Here is a 19,531-nt window from a genome sequence, read left to right as displayed (position 1 = left end):
CCTGATTTAGTCTGGATAACGCAGGATTTACTGTGACAGGCTACAACACCAGAGCAGGAAACCGTGGTTCTTCCAGGCCATTCCAGCCCTGCATAGAACTGCCCTCCTGCTGCTGAAGATCGGTCCAATAATGAAGGCTGGTTGGGACAACGTCGTGAACTGGAATGGACTGCAAGAGATGAGGTCACTGTGACTGGTGTCAGTGTGCTGTAGTCTGTGCACAGCTTTACATAGCAATGTTACCCTGCTGTCAGTCTAGAGAGATACAAAGTGTACCAGGGCAGAGGCTTGGCACAAACCGGGCACGTTTAACCACAGGGCAAGAGAGCCAGACTCGTCTGCATTCGGGGGTTCAGAGCTTTTAACCTCATCTCACGACGAGACAGAATCCGGAACAGCAGATTGGGGTCTTAAGGCAAGCTTAAAGCAAGCTCACAGTCAAGGGACAAGCAGAAGCACTCCAAATGAGTGCACACGCCTCAGCAGTCCGCTGATGCAGGTAAGGCATAGTGTTAAAAATGTACTTTTATTAAACTGACAGCTGAATTACCTTGGTTACATTGTAAACTAGAGAAGAAAAAAAACAAAAACAAATCTGTGCCAGTTTTATTATTGCCTTGTGAAATAAAAGGAAGTTCCGGGCTGAATGAATAAAACTGCAGGGCTCAGGAGCGGGAGGCTTGTGTGAAGTGACTTTCCACGGCTCCCAAGTGCACTACCTATGCTTTTTAATTTAAGGAGTGAAGTCCTCTCTGTTTTTAATAAACACAGGCTGCCGGACTCACAGGGTCTAATATTATTTCAGCTGGCACCGGCTGAACAAAGCCCTGCTCCCCTCATACCTTTCTTTTGTGCCGTACAGGGCGCGAAGCAGGTCTGAGAAAGAAAAGGGTTTAATTAGTTTCTCTTAAATTAATTAAGAGGAAAACTCTGGGATCCTGCAAACAAAGAGCCGCCTGCTGGAAGTGAGCAGGTTCCTGCAGAAGCCGGAGGAATCGCGTCGACGCTGCCAGATTCCACAGGTTTAAATTAAACTGGGCCCGCATCGCCCCTCTCTGTGCTGCGGCTATTGTCCGTGACGGCTTAATTGGCACCAGCTGAACAGCCATCCATCACTGTCAAAAACCAAGGCAGCAGCTTTAATCAACGGCTGCACCTTACACCTGAGGGATTCTCAACTGCACTATACACTGTGCCTCCCTGTACCCCTCGATCTGAACCTCTCTATACACTGTGCCTCCCTGTACCCCTCGATCTGAACCTCTCTATACACTGTGCCTCCCTGTACCCCTCGATCTGAACCTCTCTATACACTGTGCCTCCCTGTACCCCTCGATCTGAACCTCTCTATACACTGTGCCTCCCTGTACCCCTCGATCTGAACCTCTCTATACACTGTGCCTCCCTGTACCCCTCGATCTGAACCTCCTGTACCCCTGGATCTGAACCTCCCTGTACCCCTGGATCTGAACCTCCCTGTACCCCTGGATCTGAACCTCCCTGTACCCCTGGATCTGAACCTCTCTGTACCCTGTGCCTCCCTGTACCCCTCAATCTGAACCTCCTGTACCCCTCGATCTGAACCTCCCTGTACCCCTGGATCTGAACCTCCCTGTACCCCTCGATCTGAATCTCCCTGTACTCCTCGATCTGAACCTCTCTTTACAGTACCCCAGCTCTCCCTGATCTGAACCTCTGTCCTGTTACAGAGCTCCCAGCTCTCCCTTAATCTGTACCCCTCTATACTGTAACAGAGCCCCCAACTCTCCCTCAATCTGTACCCCTCTATACTGTAACAGAGCCCCCAACTCTCCCTCAGTCTGTACCCCTTAAAGAGTGTGTAGCAGGGTTTACATGACAGACCTGTCATTTCTCTTTTCATTGATAACATCCTGACAGCTTTTAACACGTAGAACTTTAGTCTGTTTCAAAGCTCTTTTCGAAATGGCTGCTCTAGTGCACTGGGGTTTGAGATCTGTCCTCTAAATCACTTCCAGTCCTGCTCTTTGTTCCAATCCTGTTCTAAATTGTTTAACTGAACCAATGGACCCTCCATCCAGACCCTGAAGCAGTTCATGATCTCACTGAGCCTTTCCCCCCTTACACCTGTATACCGAACTTCTTACGAAAACAAAAATGAATTGACAAACATATTCAGGTTGCACTTTTTCTCAAGGCAAATCTTGACCGCTAATCAAAACGTTTGATGAGACAAATGACCCCTGTGTTGGCAAGGACTTTCTCATTCAGAAGATTGTCTTGAGCCGGACTTCTAGTCCAAATAGGATTTTTATATGATAAGTATTACTAAGCTGTTATCGGGTCTCCCCTCGCGTGTAATGGGAAATCGACTCTATCCCTGAGCCCCCATTCTGTTTTCTCAGTGCATCTCCTCTCTGTGCTGTGTGCTCCTCGGTCTCAGTATTGTATTGTTGTTTCTATTCCTTTAAAGCCAGTATCTCCTTTCCCTCATATTGAGTTGACTGAAAACTGAGCAGCCTGCTGAACCAAACCCGCGTAATAAGAAAAGAAAAAACCACAGAACTATCAGTGTGCGTTTAAGAAGTGAGCGACTCCCCAGGGCGAGCCTCAGTGTCCCGCTAATGGATTCCCAATTCAGAGCAGCGTAGCGTTGCCTGTAATCTAGAAGGGACCCGGCTCGCTCATTAATCACAATATCAAATTGTGGGATCAATAAAGCTTAGTGGTTTAAGCTGTGTTTTATTTTGGGGGTAAAATGCAGGCAGTGTCCTCTGTAAATGTTCTTAGCGCTGCATGTGAATTTCTTTGCACTCAAATTAAGCAGGATTAAGGGGGCTGTGCTGCTGCTGCTGCTGCTGCTCGTTCTCCGAGCTCATGTGACAAAGGGATGAATAGCCCTCAGTGTGGAGAGGGGCCCCGGCTCTGTCTGTCTGTCTGTCTGTCAGAAACCTTACTCCTCTCGGAGAGAAAGCCTGCTTTCACGTCTCCTCTCCTCTCCTCTCCTCTCCCTCTTTTTGAAAGGGGTTTTCCTGTATCTGAGTTGCTTCTGGGCAAAAGCTTAGTGAATCTTACCTGGTATGTTGGTAGGACTTTTTTAAAATGCTGTTCTCAAAATAATATGCCTACACACATGCACACACGCACGCATGCACGCACACACACACATATCAGAGTCAATATCAAAATAAAGGTTGTTGTCTGGAAGAAAAGGTGGAGGGCTTTGTTTCTGTTTGACGAAACAGATATGAACGATTAATCTGAAAAACAAACATTGCATCAAAACCCAGTGAGCAAAACACACACACACACACACACAGGCATGCGCAGACGCTCAGACACTCCTGTGTGGGGCTCTCTCTCAGACACTCCTGTGTGGGGCTCCTCTCAGACACTCCTGTGTGGGGCTCCTCTCAGACACTCCTGTGTGGGGCTCTCTCTCAGACACTCCTGTGTGGGGCTCCTCTCGGACACTCCTGTGTGGGGCTCCTCTCAGACACTCCTGTGTGGGGCTCCTCTCAGACACTCCTGTGTGGGGCTCTCTCTCAGACACTCCTGTGTGGGGCTCCTCTCGGACACTCCTGTGTGGGGCTCCTCTCGGACACTCCTGTGTGGGGCTCCTCTCGGACACTCCTGTGTGGGGCTCCTCTCGGACACTCCTGTGTGGGCTCCTCTCAGACACTCCTGTCTGGGGCTCCTCTCAGTTTGCTCCGGTGGGTGGCAGGTAAGACTGGCTAATCCGCCGCGCCTCACTTCACTCAAATGAGGATTAGGTTTGAGTTCCAGCGCTTCGTAATCTCCCATCACAAAACCAAACCTGGAGATCTCACCCTGCACAGCGATCCCACCGCAGCGTATCACCTTCCTCGCAGACACACACACACACACACACACACACACGCACACACACACAGCACAGCGATCCCACCGCAGCGTATCACCTTCCTCGCAGACACACACACACAGACAGACAGAGATGGTACTGTGCTGAGTATAGCACATGGGGACCCTTATATGATTTTACTATAGTAAGAGCAAGGCAACGTGTAATAAAGCACGGTAAAGCATATGGGAAAAGCATGGCAAAACTGCAAAAATGCTGTGCAAAAATATTGTGGTACAACAATATGCTGATGAAACCCTTCCCAATGATCTTCATTGACAATACAGACAGGCAGACCGTGGCACGACAATTGCAATAGAATGCTTCTGTACTGAGTGGCAATGGTAGCACCATGGCAGCTATTGGTAGAATAGCACCACTGTACACTCACCATACCCTTCCCAAAGGAATTCCAATAGCAATGCATGCTGAGAGGACACTGGCACTGCAAATGCAATGTAATAGTTCTGTAATAAGAGCCAATGGTAGCACAAGTAAAGCTGCTCGAGCTAATAGGAGGGGAGAAAGGGAATTTGGAAGTCTGGGTTATCGATATTCCTTGACATGGAAAATGGTGGGCTTGGTATTTGGGGGTTGTGAGGGATTGTGAGGGGAGGGGGTGCTCAGATGTTGCACTAGCAGGGAGGGAGCTGACACTAACACTGACACACCTGTCTTCTCGAAGCTCAGCCGATCCATATTCATGAGGATTTAGGGAGGTATAAATAGCGGGAGAGGTGTCCATCTCTGAGGAATATTTCCATCGGGACCGAGGGAGCTCAGCCTCCTATTATACATGGCATTACATCAGCGGCAGCATCTCATTCAAACTGAGCATGAGAGTGTGCATCTGCAGCCCCCTGCACTGCATTACCCTCCTCATTGAGATTAACCAGAGCAGACACATTCCACACCCGAGCTGTCTCAGTATCAGCACAGACGCACAACTTCACAACAAGGTCACACCCGGCCTCCCCAGTTTCACCTTGTTGTGAATAATAATTGGGCATTCCAAATTGGGTAGAAAACCAGGGTAAAAATCATTGGTGACGACTACATTTATAAAAGAAAAACTCGGAGTCCCAGCCCCTCACCTAAAGGGATACTTTATGTTACTATCTGCCTTTTCCCAACATATCACTTGTAACCCTTTGAATATCCTGCTGTGTGTGTCCTCTACGAGTGACTCTGCAGGACTCCCCCTGCACACCGTGCGGTCACACCTTTACCAGGTGAGCCTTCAGGAGACCCTCTCGATGGTTATTTCTTCTCAATAATAATAACCACCTTTAAATATGAGGCATGTAGTATTTTTAATCAGAGAGATGCGAGGACAGCAGGATGTAACTCTGCTCTCCTCTCCTCTCCACCCCTCTGCTCTCCTCTACCCCCTCTCCTCTCTACACCCTCTCTCCTCTCTACACCTCTCTCCTCTCCTCTCTACACCCTCTCTCCTCTCTACACCTTCCTCTCTCCTCTCCTCTCTACACCCCTCCCCTCTCCTCTCCTCTCTCCACCCCTCTCCTCTACCCCCTCTCCTCTCTACCCCCTTCCTCTCTCCTCTTCTCTCCTCTCCTCAGTACAGCTGACAGCTTCTCAGAGGCGGATCAAAGGCTGTTCCGGCTGTCTGTTTTGATCTGAAGTCCTGCCCTTCAAGACGCTCTCTGCAGTAACTCACACAGCCCCTTCAGTGTCAGTGTGGCTGCTGAACTAATTGCTCTTCACTTTGCACCATTTATCTCAACAAGCTCTCCACTCTCTTCCTTTAATGAAGCCTCTGCCTCCCGACTCCCCAGATTATTATTATTATTATTATTATTATTATTATTATTATTATTATTATTATTAGCAGGGCTGCGCTGAGGACAGGCACGTCGGGTGTATCATCTTATTTAGTTTGCTACCCCAGCGCTAAACGACTTTCCTGTGTGTGTTGAAAACACTGGACTGAAGACCAGTCAGTGAATGGATTTCTTTCAGTATTTCTGCACAGCAGCGTGGCGGGGTGAACACCCTGCAGGCTGTTTGGTTTGGGCTGAGACGGGGTTAACCCCCTCGGCTCAGGAATGCAGGTGCATGTGGGCAGGTTGAATCGCTTCACTGATTGCTGGTTTACCTGGCCAGGTGTATGACAGCACCGGGATCAGTTTGGAAGTTAGTTCAGGGTTGGAACTCGTGAAGGAAGGACTGAGGCCTGTGTCTGAAAGCAATGCTGCTACCGATACCTGATTACTTTGTTTAAAATATATATATATATAAATAAAAGACTTGCAAAAAGGTGACTTTTTGATTTGTATCAGATTTTTTTCAATACCATTTTTTTTCAGCTGCAGGTGTTTGAAAGTGAGTTTATCACAGGATCTGAGCGAATTGCCATTTTCAACACGCAAGCCACAAATCTGTAAGGTACGTTATTTGCTTATTTCCCTTGGTGTTCTGATATTATTTCAGCATTGTGGGATATCTTGCATTTACTTGCACAGCAGCAGCCAGTGTCAGCTTCACTGGCTCCCTGCGCCCCTAGAGGCCATGGAGGTCATATCAGGCTGGAGTCATTCAGTGCCCTCGTCTTGGAGTGCTCCTGGCGCCCCTAGTGGTGAGCATTGAGCATCCAGCTCACAGCAATCACTGTGTGAGGAAGTCTTATGAAGAGCTGTCTTTATTTACTATTAAGTGAATACTGTTTTCCTTCGTAATGTTTTTCAGGTAGGAAGGAGGGAGAATGGAGCAGGGTGCAGGATATATGGAGAAGGGAGCAGGGTGCAGGATATATGGAGAAGGGAGCAGGGTGCAGAATATATGGAGAAGGGAGCAGGGTGCAGGATATATGGAGAAGGGAGCAGGGTGCAGGATATATGGAGAAGGGAGCAGGGTGCAGGATATATGGAGAATTGAGCAGGGTGCAGGATGTAGGTGGTAGGTTTTTGGGGAGCGGGGTGTGGGGGCAGGGAAAAGGGAGAAGGATGGAGGGTGTTGTGAGCCGGGTGTAGGGTGTAGGGAGCAGGATGTAGGGTGCAGTGAAACAGCTCCATGAAGCTCAGGCTTCTCAAGGGAGGAGTGAGGAGAGAGCAGCCCCATCCTTCCCAGCGCACTATCACAGCCATTGATCGTGGCGGGTGTGCATTGATCCAAGTCGACCATCTGCTAGTGTTAGATAAGCATGCGAGGGCCTGTGCATTGTGCTGTCACTCAGAGACCGTGCGGAGGGGGGGGGAGGCTGGAGGGAATTATGGGGGCAGGATTAGCCTCATCGCTCGCAGGAAACAGAATTTTAAACGGCTGTCTCCTCTCTGTCTCTCTCTCTCGCTGTCTCTCTCTCTCTCTCTCTCTCTCTCTCTCTCTCTCTCTCTCTCTCTCTCTCTCTCTCTCTCTCTCTCTCTGTCTCTCTGTCTCTCTGATTAAAACTTTCTCTGTTGTCTCCTCTGCTGGGGGCCCTGTCTAACAATGTTCTTTATATTCACAGCAGCTTTCTATTTATTAGGATTAATGTGGTTTCACTGTCCGATTGGGACATATGAATGAGTGAAGGGTCTTACACAGTACAGCACATGTGCTGCTCAATGTACTATCAACACAGACAAACACCGTGGATGAGACAGTCAGAGTAGCATTAGATTGGATTTATTTATAATCTCTGTCTCTCTATGGGAGTGTGAATCAGACTTTTACAAGCATAAAACACTGACTGCAGAGTTCATTTGACAAAGCTGGAACTCAAACAGCAACCCTAACATGGAACTCTCTTCTTTCCAATATGAGTTGGTGAGTTCATTATTAAGAATTTGCCCCTTAGCACCTAACAGCATTCCTTCAGAAAGAAAAATGTACATGTCAGTGCTTCAAAACCAGAACCATCTTTCCAGCCCCAGCAATATCTTTGTTTGTAGTTCACAAGTGATGGACACTGGCTTCCCCAATGCGGGGAGCTTTAGCAGGGAACTACAACTCCCACGGTGCCTTGCTGCACCCCCTCAGTGACCAATCCGAGCGAAGACTGCCCAAGTCTTTGTCACTGTTGCTGTTTAAACCCCCGAGGTAGATAAGGAGTCGGATATATAGCTGTGCTGCCTCCTGCATTTTCATCTTTGACAACAGCAGAATGCAGTGTTCTCTAAAGCTAGGGCACAGTAAGAGAAGCATTCTGATTCTGAGTGTGAGAGTGGGTTTGGGGTTGGGCTGGGAGAGGGTTTGCCACATCCAAGTCACTGAAACCAAAGCGAGATTGTTTAAAACTCTCTTTCGAAGCTCAGTAGCCTACCGATATGTTAAGAGTTAAACATGACTGTCGAGGACCAATTGTGTGTCTATACAGTCTTAACACAAGTGAGATCTCATTGGTTCAGGAGAGACGGTGTGTGCGTGCTTGTTTAGCGCATTAACAAGACATGACAAACTGGAACTTGATTTGCAATTGGATTACCAATATCCCAATCTAGGAAGCGAGTCTGGAGGGAATCCAGGGAATCCAAAGCACTGGAAACAGAGGGAGAGAGAGAGAGAGTGTGTGTGTGCACGTGTGCGCTTGTGTGTGTGTGTGTGCGTGTGTGCGTGCGCGTGAGAGTGAGTGTGTGGATGCATACCTGTGAGAGTGAGTGTGCTGATGCATACCTGTGAGAGTGAGTGTGTGGATGCATACCTGTGAGAGTGAGTGTGTGGATGCATACCTGTGAGAGTGAGTGTGTGGATGCATACCTGTGAGAGTGAGTGTGCTGATGCATACCTGTGAGAGTGAGTGTGTGGATGCATACCTGTGAGAGTGAGTGTGCTGATGCATACCTGTGAGAGTGAGTGTGTGGATGCATACCTGTGAGAGTGAGTGTGCTGATGCATACCTGTGAGAGTGAGTGTGTGGATGCATACCTGTGAGAGTGAGTGTGCTGATGCATACCTGTGAGAGTGAGTGTGTGGATGCATACCTGTGAGAGTGAGTGTGTGGATGCATACCTGTGAGAGTGAGTGTGCTGATGCATACCTGTGAGAGTGAGTGTGTGGATGCATACCTGTGAGAGTGAGTGTGCGGGTGCATACCTGTGAGAGTGTGTGAGTGTGTGGATGCATACCTGTGAGAGTGAGTGTGTGGATGCATACCTGTGAGAGTGAGTGTGTGGATGCATACCTGTGAGAGTGAGTGTGTGGATGCATACCTGTGAGAGTGAGTGTGCTGATGCATACCTGTGAGAGTGAGTGTGTGGATGCATACCTGTGAGAGTGAGTGTGCTGATGCATACCTGTGAGAGTGAGTGTGCTGATGCATACCTGTGAGAGTGAGTGTGTGGATGCATACCTGTGAGAGTGAGTGTGTGGATGCATACCTGTGAGAGTGAGTGTGTGGATGCATACCTGTGAGAGTGAGTGTGTGGATGCATACCTGTGAGAGTGAGTGTGTGGATGCATACCTGTGAGAGTGAGTGTGCGGGTGCATACCTGTGAGAGTGTGTGAGTGTGTGGATGCATACCTGTGAGAGTGAGTGTGTGGATGCATACCTGTGAGAGTGAGTGTGTGGATGCATACCTGTGAGAGTGAGTGTGTGGATGCATACCTGTGAGAGTGAGTGTGTGGATGCATACCTGTGAGAGTGAGTGTGCTGATGCATACCTGTGAGAGTGAGTGTGTGGATGCATACCTGTGAGAGTGAGTGTGCGGGTGCATACCTGTGAGAGTGAGTGTGCTGATGCATACCTGTGAGAGTGAGTGTGTGGATGCATACCTGTGAGAGTGAGTGTGTGGATGCATACCTGTGAGAGTGAGTGTGCTGATGCATACCTGTGAGAGTGAGTGTGTGGATGCATACCTGTGAGAGTGAGTGTGTGGATGCATACCTGTGAGAGTGAGTGTGTGGATGCATACCTGTGAGAGTGAGTGTGCTGATGCATACCTGTGAGAGTGAGTGTGTGGATGCATACCTGTGAGAGTGAGTGTGTGGATGCATACCTGTGAGAGTGAGTGTGCGGGTGCATACCTGTGAGAGTGTGTGAGTGTGTGGATGCATACCTGTGAGAGTGAGTGTGTGGATGCATACCTGTGAGAGTGAGTGTGTGGATGCATACCTGTGAGAGTGAGTGTGTGGATGCATACCTGTGAGAGTGAGTGTGCTGATGCATACCTGTGAGAGTGAGTGTGTGGATGCATACCTGTGAGAGTGAGTGTGTGGATGCAGAACAGGAGGGCCAGTGTGCTAAAATGGTTTTAAAAAGCATGGCTTACTTTACCAAAGGACTCAGAGTAGGATTCCATGCATGTAGAATCCACGTGGTGTTTTTGAGCACAGCGTTATTATTGTGTTTTGGGGGTGGGTCGGGTGGTTGCCAGGGGATCCCACAGAGAGCAGCCCGGCCGGCAGCCCTGGCTCTGGGGTATTTGCCGCTGCGATGTGTGTTCCTGCCACTCCTTCATAAGCTGTCCTCGTCTCTCCTGTGCCTCTGTCTTTCTCTCTCGGCCTGTTGTTCGAACTCTCTTTTCTTTTTAGAAATGTGTGTGCATTGTGGGCCAGCTGACAGGGGTCCACAGGCTGGCTGGCTGCTGGGGGGTGAGGGGGTAGCGAGGGGATTAGCGGGCCGCTCGGATCATCTTACACCCCCCACCCCTATCCCTGTCCCATCTACAATGGGGATTAAGCTTCTCTTATTTTCTCTTATTCTTTACCCCAAAACGGCAGGATCACAAAAACAGGATTGATCAGGTTTGCAAACCAAGGGAAAGCTGCAGTGAAGGGGAGGGAGCTGGAGAGGGTGAGAGTGACCTCCTCAGTGACACCTCACAGACACAGATATTTCTTTTCTGAAGATATGTTCTTTTTAAGGCAGCAGGCAGTTGAGGATGCGTCTCCACTACCCTTTCTCTTGCAGATGAAGGATACGACTCTGTTGCTAATTCTGAGAGCTGCACATTGTTTATTAAAAGGGAAACTAAACTGCTAAAGCAGAATGTATCTTATAAGAAAGCTCCAACCCCTAGACCACACTGCCTCCCTCACTCCCAGTCTCTCAACTCTAACCACGAGACCACACTGCCTCCCTCACTCCCAGTCTCTCAACTCTAACCACGAGACCACACTGCCTCCCTCACTCCCAGTCTCTCAACTCTAACCACGAGACCACACTGCCTCCCTCCCTCCCAGTCCCCAAAACACTGTGTCTCCCTCCCAGTTCCTCAGTTATACTTTAAACATTAGCCCACACTGTCCCCTGGTCCCTAAAGCCTCAGTTTCCAGCTTGTTTGCTCGTAGCGGCATGCAAATGATTTCTCTGGGTATTTATTTTCTACATAAAGCATCCTTCGCTGGAAGATAATTAACTTGAAAAGTGTTAATTTGGTGTTGGGATTGTCCTGCGCTGATAGGAGCCACGGAGGGGAATGCAGTTAGATTGCGTCCCATTGTGAGCTGATATTGAGTCTCTATTGAGCTGGCAGAGAGACAATTACTGCACACAGGAATAATTTACTGTACCAGTGTCCTTCATCGAGGAGCCACGCTTCCCCTCCTCCCTCCTCCCTCCTCCCTCCCCCTCTCCCAACTCCTTCCTTCCATTCCTCAATACATGTCTCGGGAGCTAAGCGTGACAGAGAGGGAAACTTTCTTTCTTTCTTTCTTTTTATAGCGTTCGTAATTAAAATTCCTTTTATTTTCAAAGTTCTTCAGAAATCAAAATATAAAAGAACTCTGAGTTGCATGTTTCTCGTTGTGACCAATTGTGTACTTGCATCTATCGTGCAAAAAGATTTACCCATTAAGTACATTGTAACTATGCATAATAACATTGTAATTGTGTGTAAGTACACATGTATTTACTAAGTAACTACTCTGTAAATTTCACAGGAATCAGAGACACGTAATGTAAAGTGTTATAACTGTGGCTCCCAACTATAGCGTTATACAGGGGGAGCGCTGTATCTAACTCATCTGTGTGGCTGCCTTGTGTTCTTCCACATCTCCGATACTGCGGGGCTACAGTACCTGAGAAGCGTGGATTTCATACGAGGCCCGCCTGATCCATGCACTGGGCTTGATGAAAGTGTTTCGGATTCATTTGAATTCGTTGTTGTGTTCTCTGTTTCTCCCATGCTGGAGAAGAGCAAGCACGCGACAACGCTGCGAATTCACTGCTGGCGACCCCGAGCGATCTGTGACGTTGTGACCTCCACCTGGCCCTCAGGATACCGTGAGCTGGCATGTCTGCAGAGTCTCTGCACACCACCGAATTGAACCCTGCACTCTCCCTGTCTGCAGGGCCAAAGCAGCACTATAGGTGTGCATGCAGAATGATACTCTCTCTGGTATCCTTGGAGGACTGGCATGCGAAAACCTTCATCCTTTCCCCGAAGTCTGCCAGGCTCATTAGAAAAAAGGTGACGATGAGATTCGCTGCTGAGACCTTTGCTACCCAGAGCACGACCACAGACACAGAGAGACTGGAGAGATGATCCCGTGCACTGTAGCAGCTCTGACTGAGAAATGGCTGAGCCTCTGAAATCCAATCTCTCTCGTGGGAGGCTCTGGATGATCGGTGGCACAGAAACAAGGGATTCAGGTGCCCCTTGATACGCAGTGTTAGGACAGCGTTAGTACAGCCGTGGCTCCTGCACCTTCCACAGAGTGCAAGCTGACAGGTACAGTGCAGCAGGACCCCCTCCCCTCTCTCTCTCTCCTCTCTGTTATTTTGGTGGTTTAATTGAATCTCAGGTCTGGATTAGAATTCTAGGAGCGCCACTTGACTCGGTCAAAACAACTATTACAGGAAGGCGATATTTTTTGCACGGCACTTCACAGTGATTAGGTGGAGATGGAGATGCACGGCAATCTAAATTACACTGATTTGCATTAAGCAAGGAGAGTGCGTCTGGGGAGCTCACACTCTGTCTTCACTACCAGCAGGGAGTCAGGGACGACTCCCTCTGACAGCCAAGGCAAGCGAGCCCGGGACTGCACACACACACACACATACACACACACACACACACACACACACACACACACAAGCAAGCGAGCGAGCCCGGGACTGCACGCACACACACACACACACACACACACACACACACACACAAGCAAGCGAGCGAGCCTGGGACTGCACACACACAGGAGGCGGTGTGGTCCAGTGGTTAAAGAAAAGGGCTTGTAACCAGGAGGTCCCCGGTTCAAATCCCACCTCAGCCACTGACTCATTGTGTGACCCTGAGCAAGTCACTTAACCTCCTTGTGCTCCGTCTTTCGGGTGAGACGTAATTGTAAGTGACTCTGCAGCTGATGCATAGTTCACACACCTTAGTCTCTGTAAGTCGCCTTGGATAAAGGCGTCTGCTAAATAAACAAATTTATTTAATTTTTATTTACACACACAAACACACACACACACACACACACAAGCAAGCGAGCCCGGGACTGCACACACACACACACACACACACAAGCAAGCGAGCCCGGGACTGCGCACACACACACACACACACACACAAGCAAACGAGTGTCAGTGTAGTGTCGGTTAGTTCAGTGTAGTGTAGGTTAGTTCAGTGTAGTGTAGGTTAGTTCAGTGTAGTGTCGATTAGTTCAGTGTAGTGTAGGTTAGTGCTCCTCCTATTTTTTGGCAGTTTAGTTTAGTTAATTTACCTGTATAAAACTACCCCTTTTAGAATTTAGGGGTAAGAAAAGAGAGCATTAGAGTTTCTATAAAACAATTTACATTTAGGAATAGAGAGAGAGCAAGCGAGCGAGGGAGAGAGAGAGAGCGAGCGAGGGAGGGAGGGAGGGAGGGAGGGACAGAGCCCCCCCCCGTTCCATTTACTGCATCTGGCGATGAAAAGGGGTTATTTTTGAGTTATGAAAAAAACTAAAAGAGGCTAAAGGGGAAGGTGGGGGTGAGGTGGGGTGGCTGAAAAAGGCCCGCATTCACTCAATAATACAAACAATTACAAAACAGAGACAAAGCAAAAGAAACCGTTTCTCTACCTCCCCCCCCGGCCTGTCAAACCCAATCAGCTCTGGAGCATGGAGATGGCGCTGGGCTACCGGCTAACACCCCAACAATAGCCGGGGCGCCCCAGAGTTCGGCACACATTTCACATTCAATTTAGCGCTGCCTCCTCGGGACTCCAAAAAAAAAAAAAGGGGGGATTTACTTTCGGAGAGATGAGACGTTGGGAGAAGAGGAGGGGGAGGGTGTTAAGAGAATGGAGGAGAAGGGCGAGAGGGGGGGTTGTGTCTGAAAAAAAGAAAAAAGAAAGAAAGAAAGAAAGAAAGAAAAGTGCCAGGATCAGGCTTATTATCTCCCGTCAGCTTAAACTGAAAATCAACGGCACAATCGAGGCCGTGCGAGCGGGTATCCGTCCTGAACCCCATTAGCCGGTATTAGGAGACGTGCGACACTTTGCAAGAAGATTTGAGACAAACCAAAACAGCCACAATAAACGCGAGGTACAAGGCTTGAGCCTTAAGACCCCGGCTTTTCCAAAAGGGCACTGAATAGACGGGCCCTAAATCGGGTTGTTGAACAAATCAGGTATTAAGACGGGAGAGTCAGCTTGCATTTACTTTCTTAAAGACTTTAGTTAAGCTAGTCGCTGTGGGGCTCTGGGACCTGGCTGTGTGTTTAAATCTCGTTTCCTTGCAGTTTAACACAAGGCTGAGGACAGGGCCTGTGCAGTACTGCAGCTGCTAGCGACGGCCTCCTTGCTGTTGTGAATCGCAGGAACATTGCAATTGCAGAGTTTCCTTTCAATAGCAAAGTGTTTACACAGTAAATATTCGGTACGTACTATTGGGTTCATATGAAATAAACGGTCGAAAGTCGCTTGACCCCTTCGCACTTGATTTGTTTGTTTGTTCCTTGCTTCTTCCTCCCTTTCTATCAAATTCATTTTATTATCCATCAACACCAGCCAATCAAGACTATGCAGATAGCTGGCTCGTATCGAAGTGGAGAGAGAGGGGGGACAGGGAGAGACACAGAGAGAGAGAGAGAGAGGGGGGGACAGGGAGAGACACAGAGAGAGAGAGAGAGAGAGAGAGAGAGAGAGAGGGGGAGAGAGAGACACAGAGAAAGAGAGAGAGAGAGAGAGAGGGGGAGAGAGAGACACAGAGAAAGAGAGAGAGAGAGAGGGGGGACAGGGAGAGAGAGGAGAGTGAGAGAGAGAGAGAGAGAGAGAGAGAGGGGGGACAGGGAGAGAGGAGAGCGAGAGAGAGAGAGGAGAGAGAGAGAAAGGGGTGGGAGATCAGTGCTATCAGTATTTCCTGAGTCTGTCAGATACAGTAGTGGATTACCACGGCAGAAGATTCGTGGCTCTCCTGACACGTTGCATTTCCCTGTGGATTCTGAAAGGCTGTGAGGCAGATAAGAGCTGGAACATGACTGCTTGACACTCGTTTGGAAAATGCAATGCTGGTGGATGTGTAGCGCTCCCTCCTCTCCCCTCCCAGCTCCCTCCCTGCGTCAGGGCTAAGGCCAGCACTGACAGCGGCTCTACCTGGCTTCTTATCTGATCCCATCACACCACAGACAGGAGCTTATACAAGCCTGTGTGAGCCTTCCCCTAAGAGCACAAACAAGGTGCTTAAAGGGTGCTCTTTGTACGGGAATAGGGGGCTATTGTCAGGAGAATGAATAGAAGCTGACTGAATAAACGTGTTGGCTTAGATAGAGTGGAGGGTTTAATAATGTCAAGAGAGGAACGCCCACCTGACGATATGTACACGACACACCTCCCTCCCAGCGCTGGCTTCTGCACTGTGCTGGCTAACTTGAGCACTTACTGCTGAAGGGACATTAGCCTCAGCTGAAACGTCTGTCTACTCGACAGCGTGATTGCTTACGCTAGGCTATTATTAATGTATTTTTAAAATGTGAACCTTCGGTATTATAAATGAGATGTGCTTTAAACATCAAAACACATCTTAAATAATGCAGGTCATCACAGCAGAAACAGAAGCACCCAATGAATCCAGGCTCAAGCAGGGGCAGAGGTACATGCAGTTCCTTAGGAGGTTGTGTTTAATACACAGGAGATGGAGCAGTTTGTTAGCAGGTTGTGTTTAATACACAGGAGATGGAGCAGTTTGTTAGCAGGTTGTGTTTAATACACAGGAGATGGAGCAGTTTGTTAGCAGGTTGTGTTTAATACACAGGAGATGGAGCAGGGGCAGGAGTACACGCAGTTTTTTAGGAGGTGTTCGGATCAGAAGCCCCCTTTCAACCAGGTTCACTCCGTCTTTCCTCCCTCTCTCTCCAAGCTTCATTTGTACTGAGTGCAGTGTTTAAACAGCATGAATAAAGATGGGAGAGGGCTGAGAGCGATGCTTATCTGCTGCTGCTGATCTGAGAGAGAGAGAGAGAGAGAGAGAGAGAGAGAGTATCTTTGTATCTCTTTCTCCTGTTTGTGGAGCGATCCCTCCCCTTCACCAGGATCTGGGCTCGCTCACAAGAGCTTTGAGATGAATATGAAAAGACAGATTTAAAGGTGATACCCGGGTCAGATAGCTGCCGTTGTTTAGAGAGAGAGAGAGAGAGAGAGACAGACAATATGAGAAAGAGAGAGAGAAAGAGGGACACCGAGGGGTGAGCGAGACAAAATGAAACTATATTATAATTCAATTAAATATAATATATACTGTTACTGTGTTTGACTATATTCCACACACAGAGACTGGGCTGTGATGGGGTTCTGCACTGGGGTTAGCTTCGTATCGGATCCCATTGATGCTTATTATTGATGTAAAACCAGAGCGAAAAAAACAAAGGCAGAGGGTCAGAATAGAGCAAGGGGTCAGAATAGAGGAAGAGGTCAGAGCAGAGGAAGAGGTCAGAATAGAGGAAGAGGTCAGAATAGAGGAAGAGGTCAGAACAGAGGAAGAGGTCAGAATAGAGGAAGAGGTCAGAACAGAGGAAGGGGTCAGAGCAGAGGAAGGGGTCAGAATAGAGGAAGAGGTCAGAATAGAGGAAGAGGTCAGAATAGAGGAAGAGGTCAGAGCAGAGGAAGGGGTCAGAATAGAGGAAGAGGTCAGAATAGAGGAAGAGGTCAGAACAGAGGAAGGGGTCAGAGCAGAGGAAGGGGTCAGAATAGAGGAAGAGGTCAGAATAGAGGAAGAGGTCAGAATAGAGGAAGGGGTCAGAATAGAGGAAGAGGTCAGAATAGAGGAAGGGGTCAGAATAGAGGAAGGGGTCAGAATAGAGGAAGAGGTCAGAATAGAGGAAGGGGTCAGAATAGAGGAAGGGGTCAGAATAGAGGAAGAGGTCAGAATAGAGGAAGGGGTCAGAATAGAGGAAGGGGTCAGAATAGAGGAAGAGGTCAGAATAGAGGAAGGGGTCAGAATAGAGGAAGAGGTCAGAATAGAGGAAGAGGTCAGAACAGAGGAAGGGGTCAGAACAGAGGAAGGGGTCAGAATAGAGGAAGGGGTCAGAGCAGAGGAAGGGGTCAGAATAGAGGAAGAGGTCAGAACAGAGGAAGGGGTCAGAATAGAGGAAGGGGTCAGAGCAGAGGAAGGGGTCAGAATAGAGGAACGGGTCAGAATAGAGGAAGAGGTCAGAACAGAGGAAGGGGTCAGAACAGAGGAAGAGGTCAGCATAGAGGAAGAGGTCAGAATAGAGGAAGGGTCACAATTGCGCCGTACTAAGTGTGCACGAAGCCAAAACCGGAACCTCAAACTCTATTTGTGTGTCATCAGGGTCCGTCCTGTAAAATAACCACAATAAGATCTAATCATCTTTTACAAGTGCCCCTGGACTACCTGTCAGCAGCCCCTGCCCGGGGCTGTTAATAAAGAGCTGGCTGGTGGGACGGTCCCATTATCGGAGTACAGAAACGCTACAGAACTGTTACAAGTGTTGAACAAATCCCTGCACGCGATCACTGAACCCTTCTACCTAGTCCTGGGGGTCAGGAGCACATTACTACCCTCACTGGAGGGCTCTCTCGTGTTCAAACACTGTCTCTGACAGGATGTACGAGAATATCATATCATATATGAAGTACTTCACAGGGTGCTGTGCGATACAAGCTGATATCAGAACGGCTACCCACGAGTGGGCTTACTGGCCACTCTCACCTTGAGCCACTCATTTCTATAGAATAAAAACCAAATCAGATAGCTTTATTACATAAATATCAAGGTCTACTGGACAGTAGAATAGAGGGTGCCGTGCAAGAGACCTAACCATCACCCGAACCCGAACCCGAACCCGAACCCTCACTCTCACCCTCACCCTCACCCTAACCCTCACCCTCACCCTAACCCTCACCCTCACCCTCACCCTAACCCTTAGAGGTCAGAGTGGACACTGACATTCTGTGGGGCTGAAAATCAGCTTTTATTTTACAGCAACCTATACTTTTTAATAATATACAGTTGTAGTTATAACATTCACAGTACAGTTAATCTTCATTTCCATAGTTTGATCCAAACTCTCTGATGCAGACAAGTTACAGATGGCTGTATCGCCTCTTCTATTTATAGAATTTAGGGCTCCCACAATATTTCACGATTCGATAGCGAGGTCATGTTGACATGTTGACATGTACAAGGACTAGATTTTACTGTATAGAATAGAAAGGCCCTTTACTAATTCACTGCTTTCAATATTTCACAATGTCCAGTCCAGTCTGTCCAGTCTGCAGTGCAGTAGATGGGTGCACAGTAGTGGCAGTGACTCCCTTTGCTGAAGCGCCCCTCGAATGGAAAGCGTGTTTTGCAGTCTGCTCCCCGAGTGGAAAGCTCATTTGGTGATGAAAGCGCTATAGCCCAGGGGTCCTGGTTTGGAGTGGCGTAGCCGCTGATTAAGGGGGCGCGAGGGCAGGCCTGCTCTTTAATTTGGAGCTGGAGGGGGGAGCAGGGTATCTGTGCCTCGATTACTCTGTATCTCTGGGAGAAGGGGTTTGAGAGCCCAATCTGAGGCGAGGAGGAAATGGCACGACATGGGATTAACAGCACAACAGGACAGTGCATTAAATGTTGGAGATGAAAGAATGGGACTCTGACATGCATCAATAGAGAGCGCCACTGAATTGTAATAATACCACCGAGGAGAATACCTGCAGAGATCAGCCAGAGAGAGGAGGAAGATACACAATACAAATAAATGACTTTAGTCCTCAGATGTCGCGTGACACCTCTTAGCAGTGTGTGTCTGTGTGAGTGTGTGTGTGTGGGAGAGATTGTGTGAGAGAGTGTGTCCTGTGTGTCTGTGTGTGTGTGTGTGAGAGATTGTGTCCTGTGTGTCTGTGTGTGTGAGAGATTGTGTCCTGTGTGTCTGTGTGTGTGTGTGTGTGAGAGATTGTGTCCTGTGTGTCTGTGTGTGTGTGTGTGTGTGAGAGTGTGTGTCTTGTCTGTCTGTCTGTGTGTGTGAGAGTGTCTCTGTGTGAGTGTGTGTGTGTGAGTGTGTGTGTGTGAGAGTGTGTGTCTTGTCTGTCTGTCTGTGTGTGTGAGAGTGTGTGTGTGTGAGTGTCTCTGTGTGAGTGTGTGTGTGTGTGAGTGTCTCTGTGTGAGTGTGTGTGTGTGAGAGTGTCTCTGTGTATTTTGAAGGCTCCAGTAATACTGACGTTGCAACACCTCACACTGTGTCTCTAATCTGCACTGCATCTGCACATTTCAGTGTGACTGCAGTGACATGTAAGTGCATGTATTACTATTGCAGTTTCTCAGCCCATATAATTGTGTATTTATCTTTCAGATCTTTCTACCCAGCTAC

At 48.4% G+C, this 19,531-nt stretch overlaps 1 long non-coding RNA gene across 1 annotated transcript in view; it reads left to right on the top strand.

Annotated features, from left to right (window-relative positions):
- Positions 1–222: 222 nt before the first annotated feature.
- The window catches only part of LOC131697479 (uncharacterized), a 31,718-nt gene continuing 12,409 nt past the window's right edge, over positions 223–19,531 (top strand). Inside the window, exons 1-2 of the long non-coding RNA XR_009307308.1 lie at positions 223–499; positions 6,190–6,268. This is a non-coding gene — a long non-coding RNA (uncharacterized LOC131697479). The remainder of the gene's footprint in view (positions 500–6,189; positions 6,269–19,531) is intronic.

Source organism: Acipenser ruthenus, chromosome 15 (assembly GCF_902713425.1).
Source record: "Acipenser ruthenus chromosome 15, fAciRut3.2 maternal haplotype, whole genome shotgun sequence".
Classification (NCBI taxonomy): Eukaryota; Metazoa; Chordata; class Actinopteri; order Acipenseriformes; family Acipenseridae; genus Acipenser; species Acipenser ruthenus.
The sequence above is the reverse complement of the archived record's forward strand: the minus strand, read 5'-3'. Positions and strand labels throughout refer to the sequence as shown.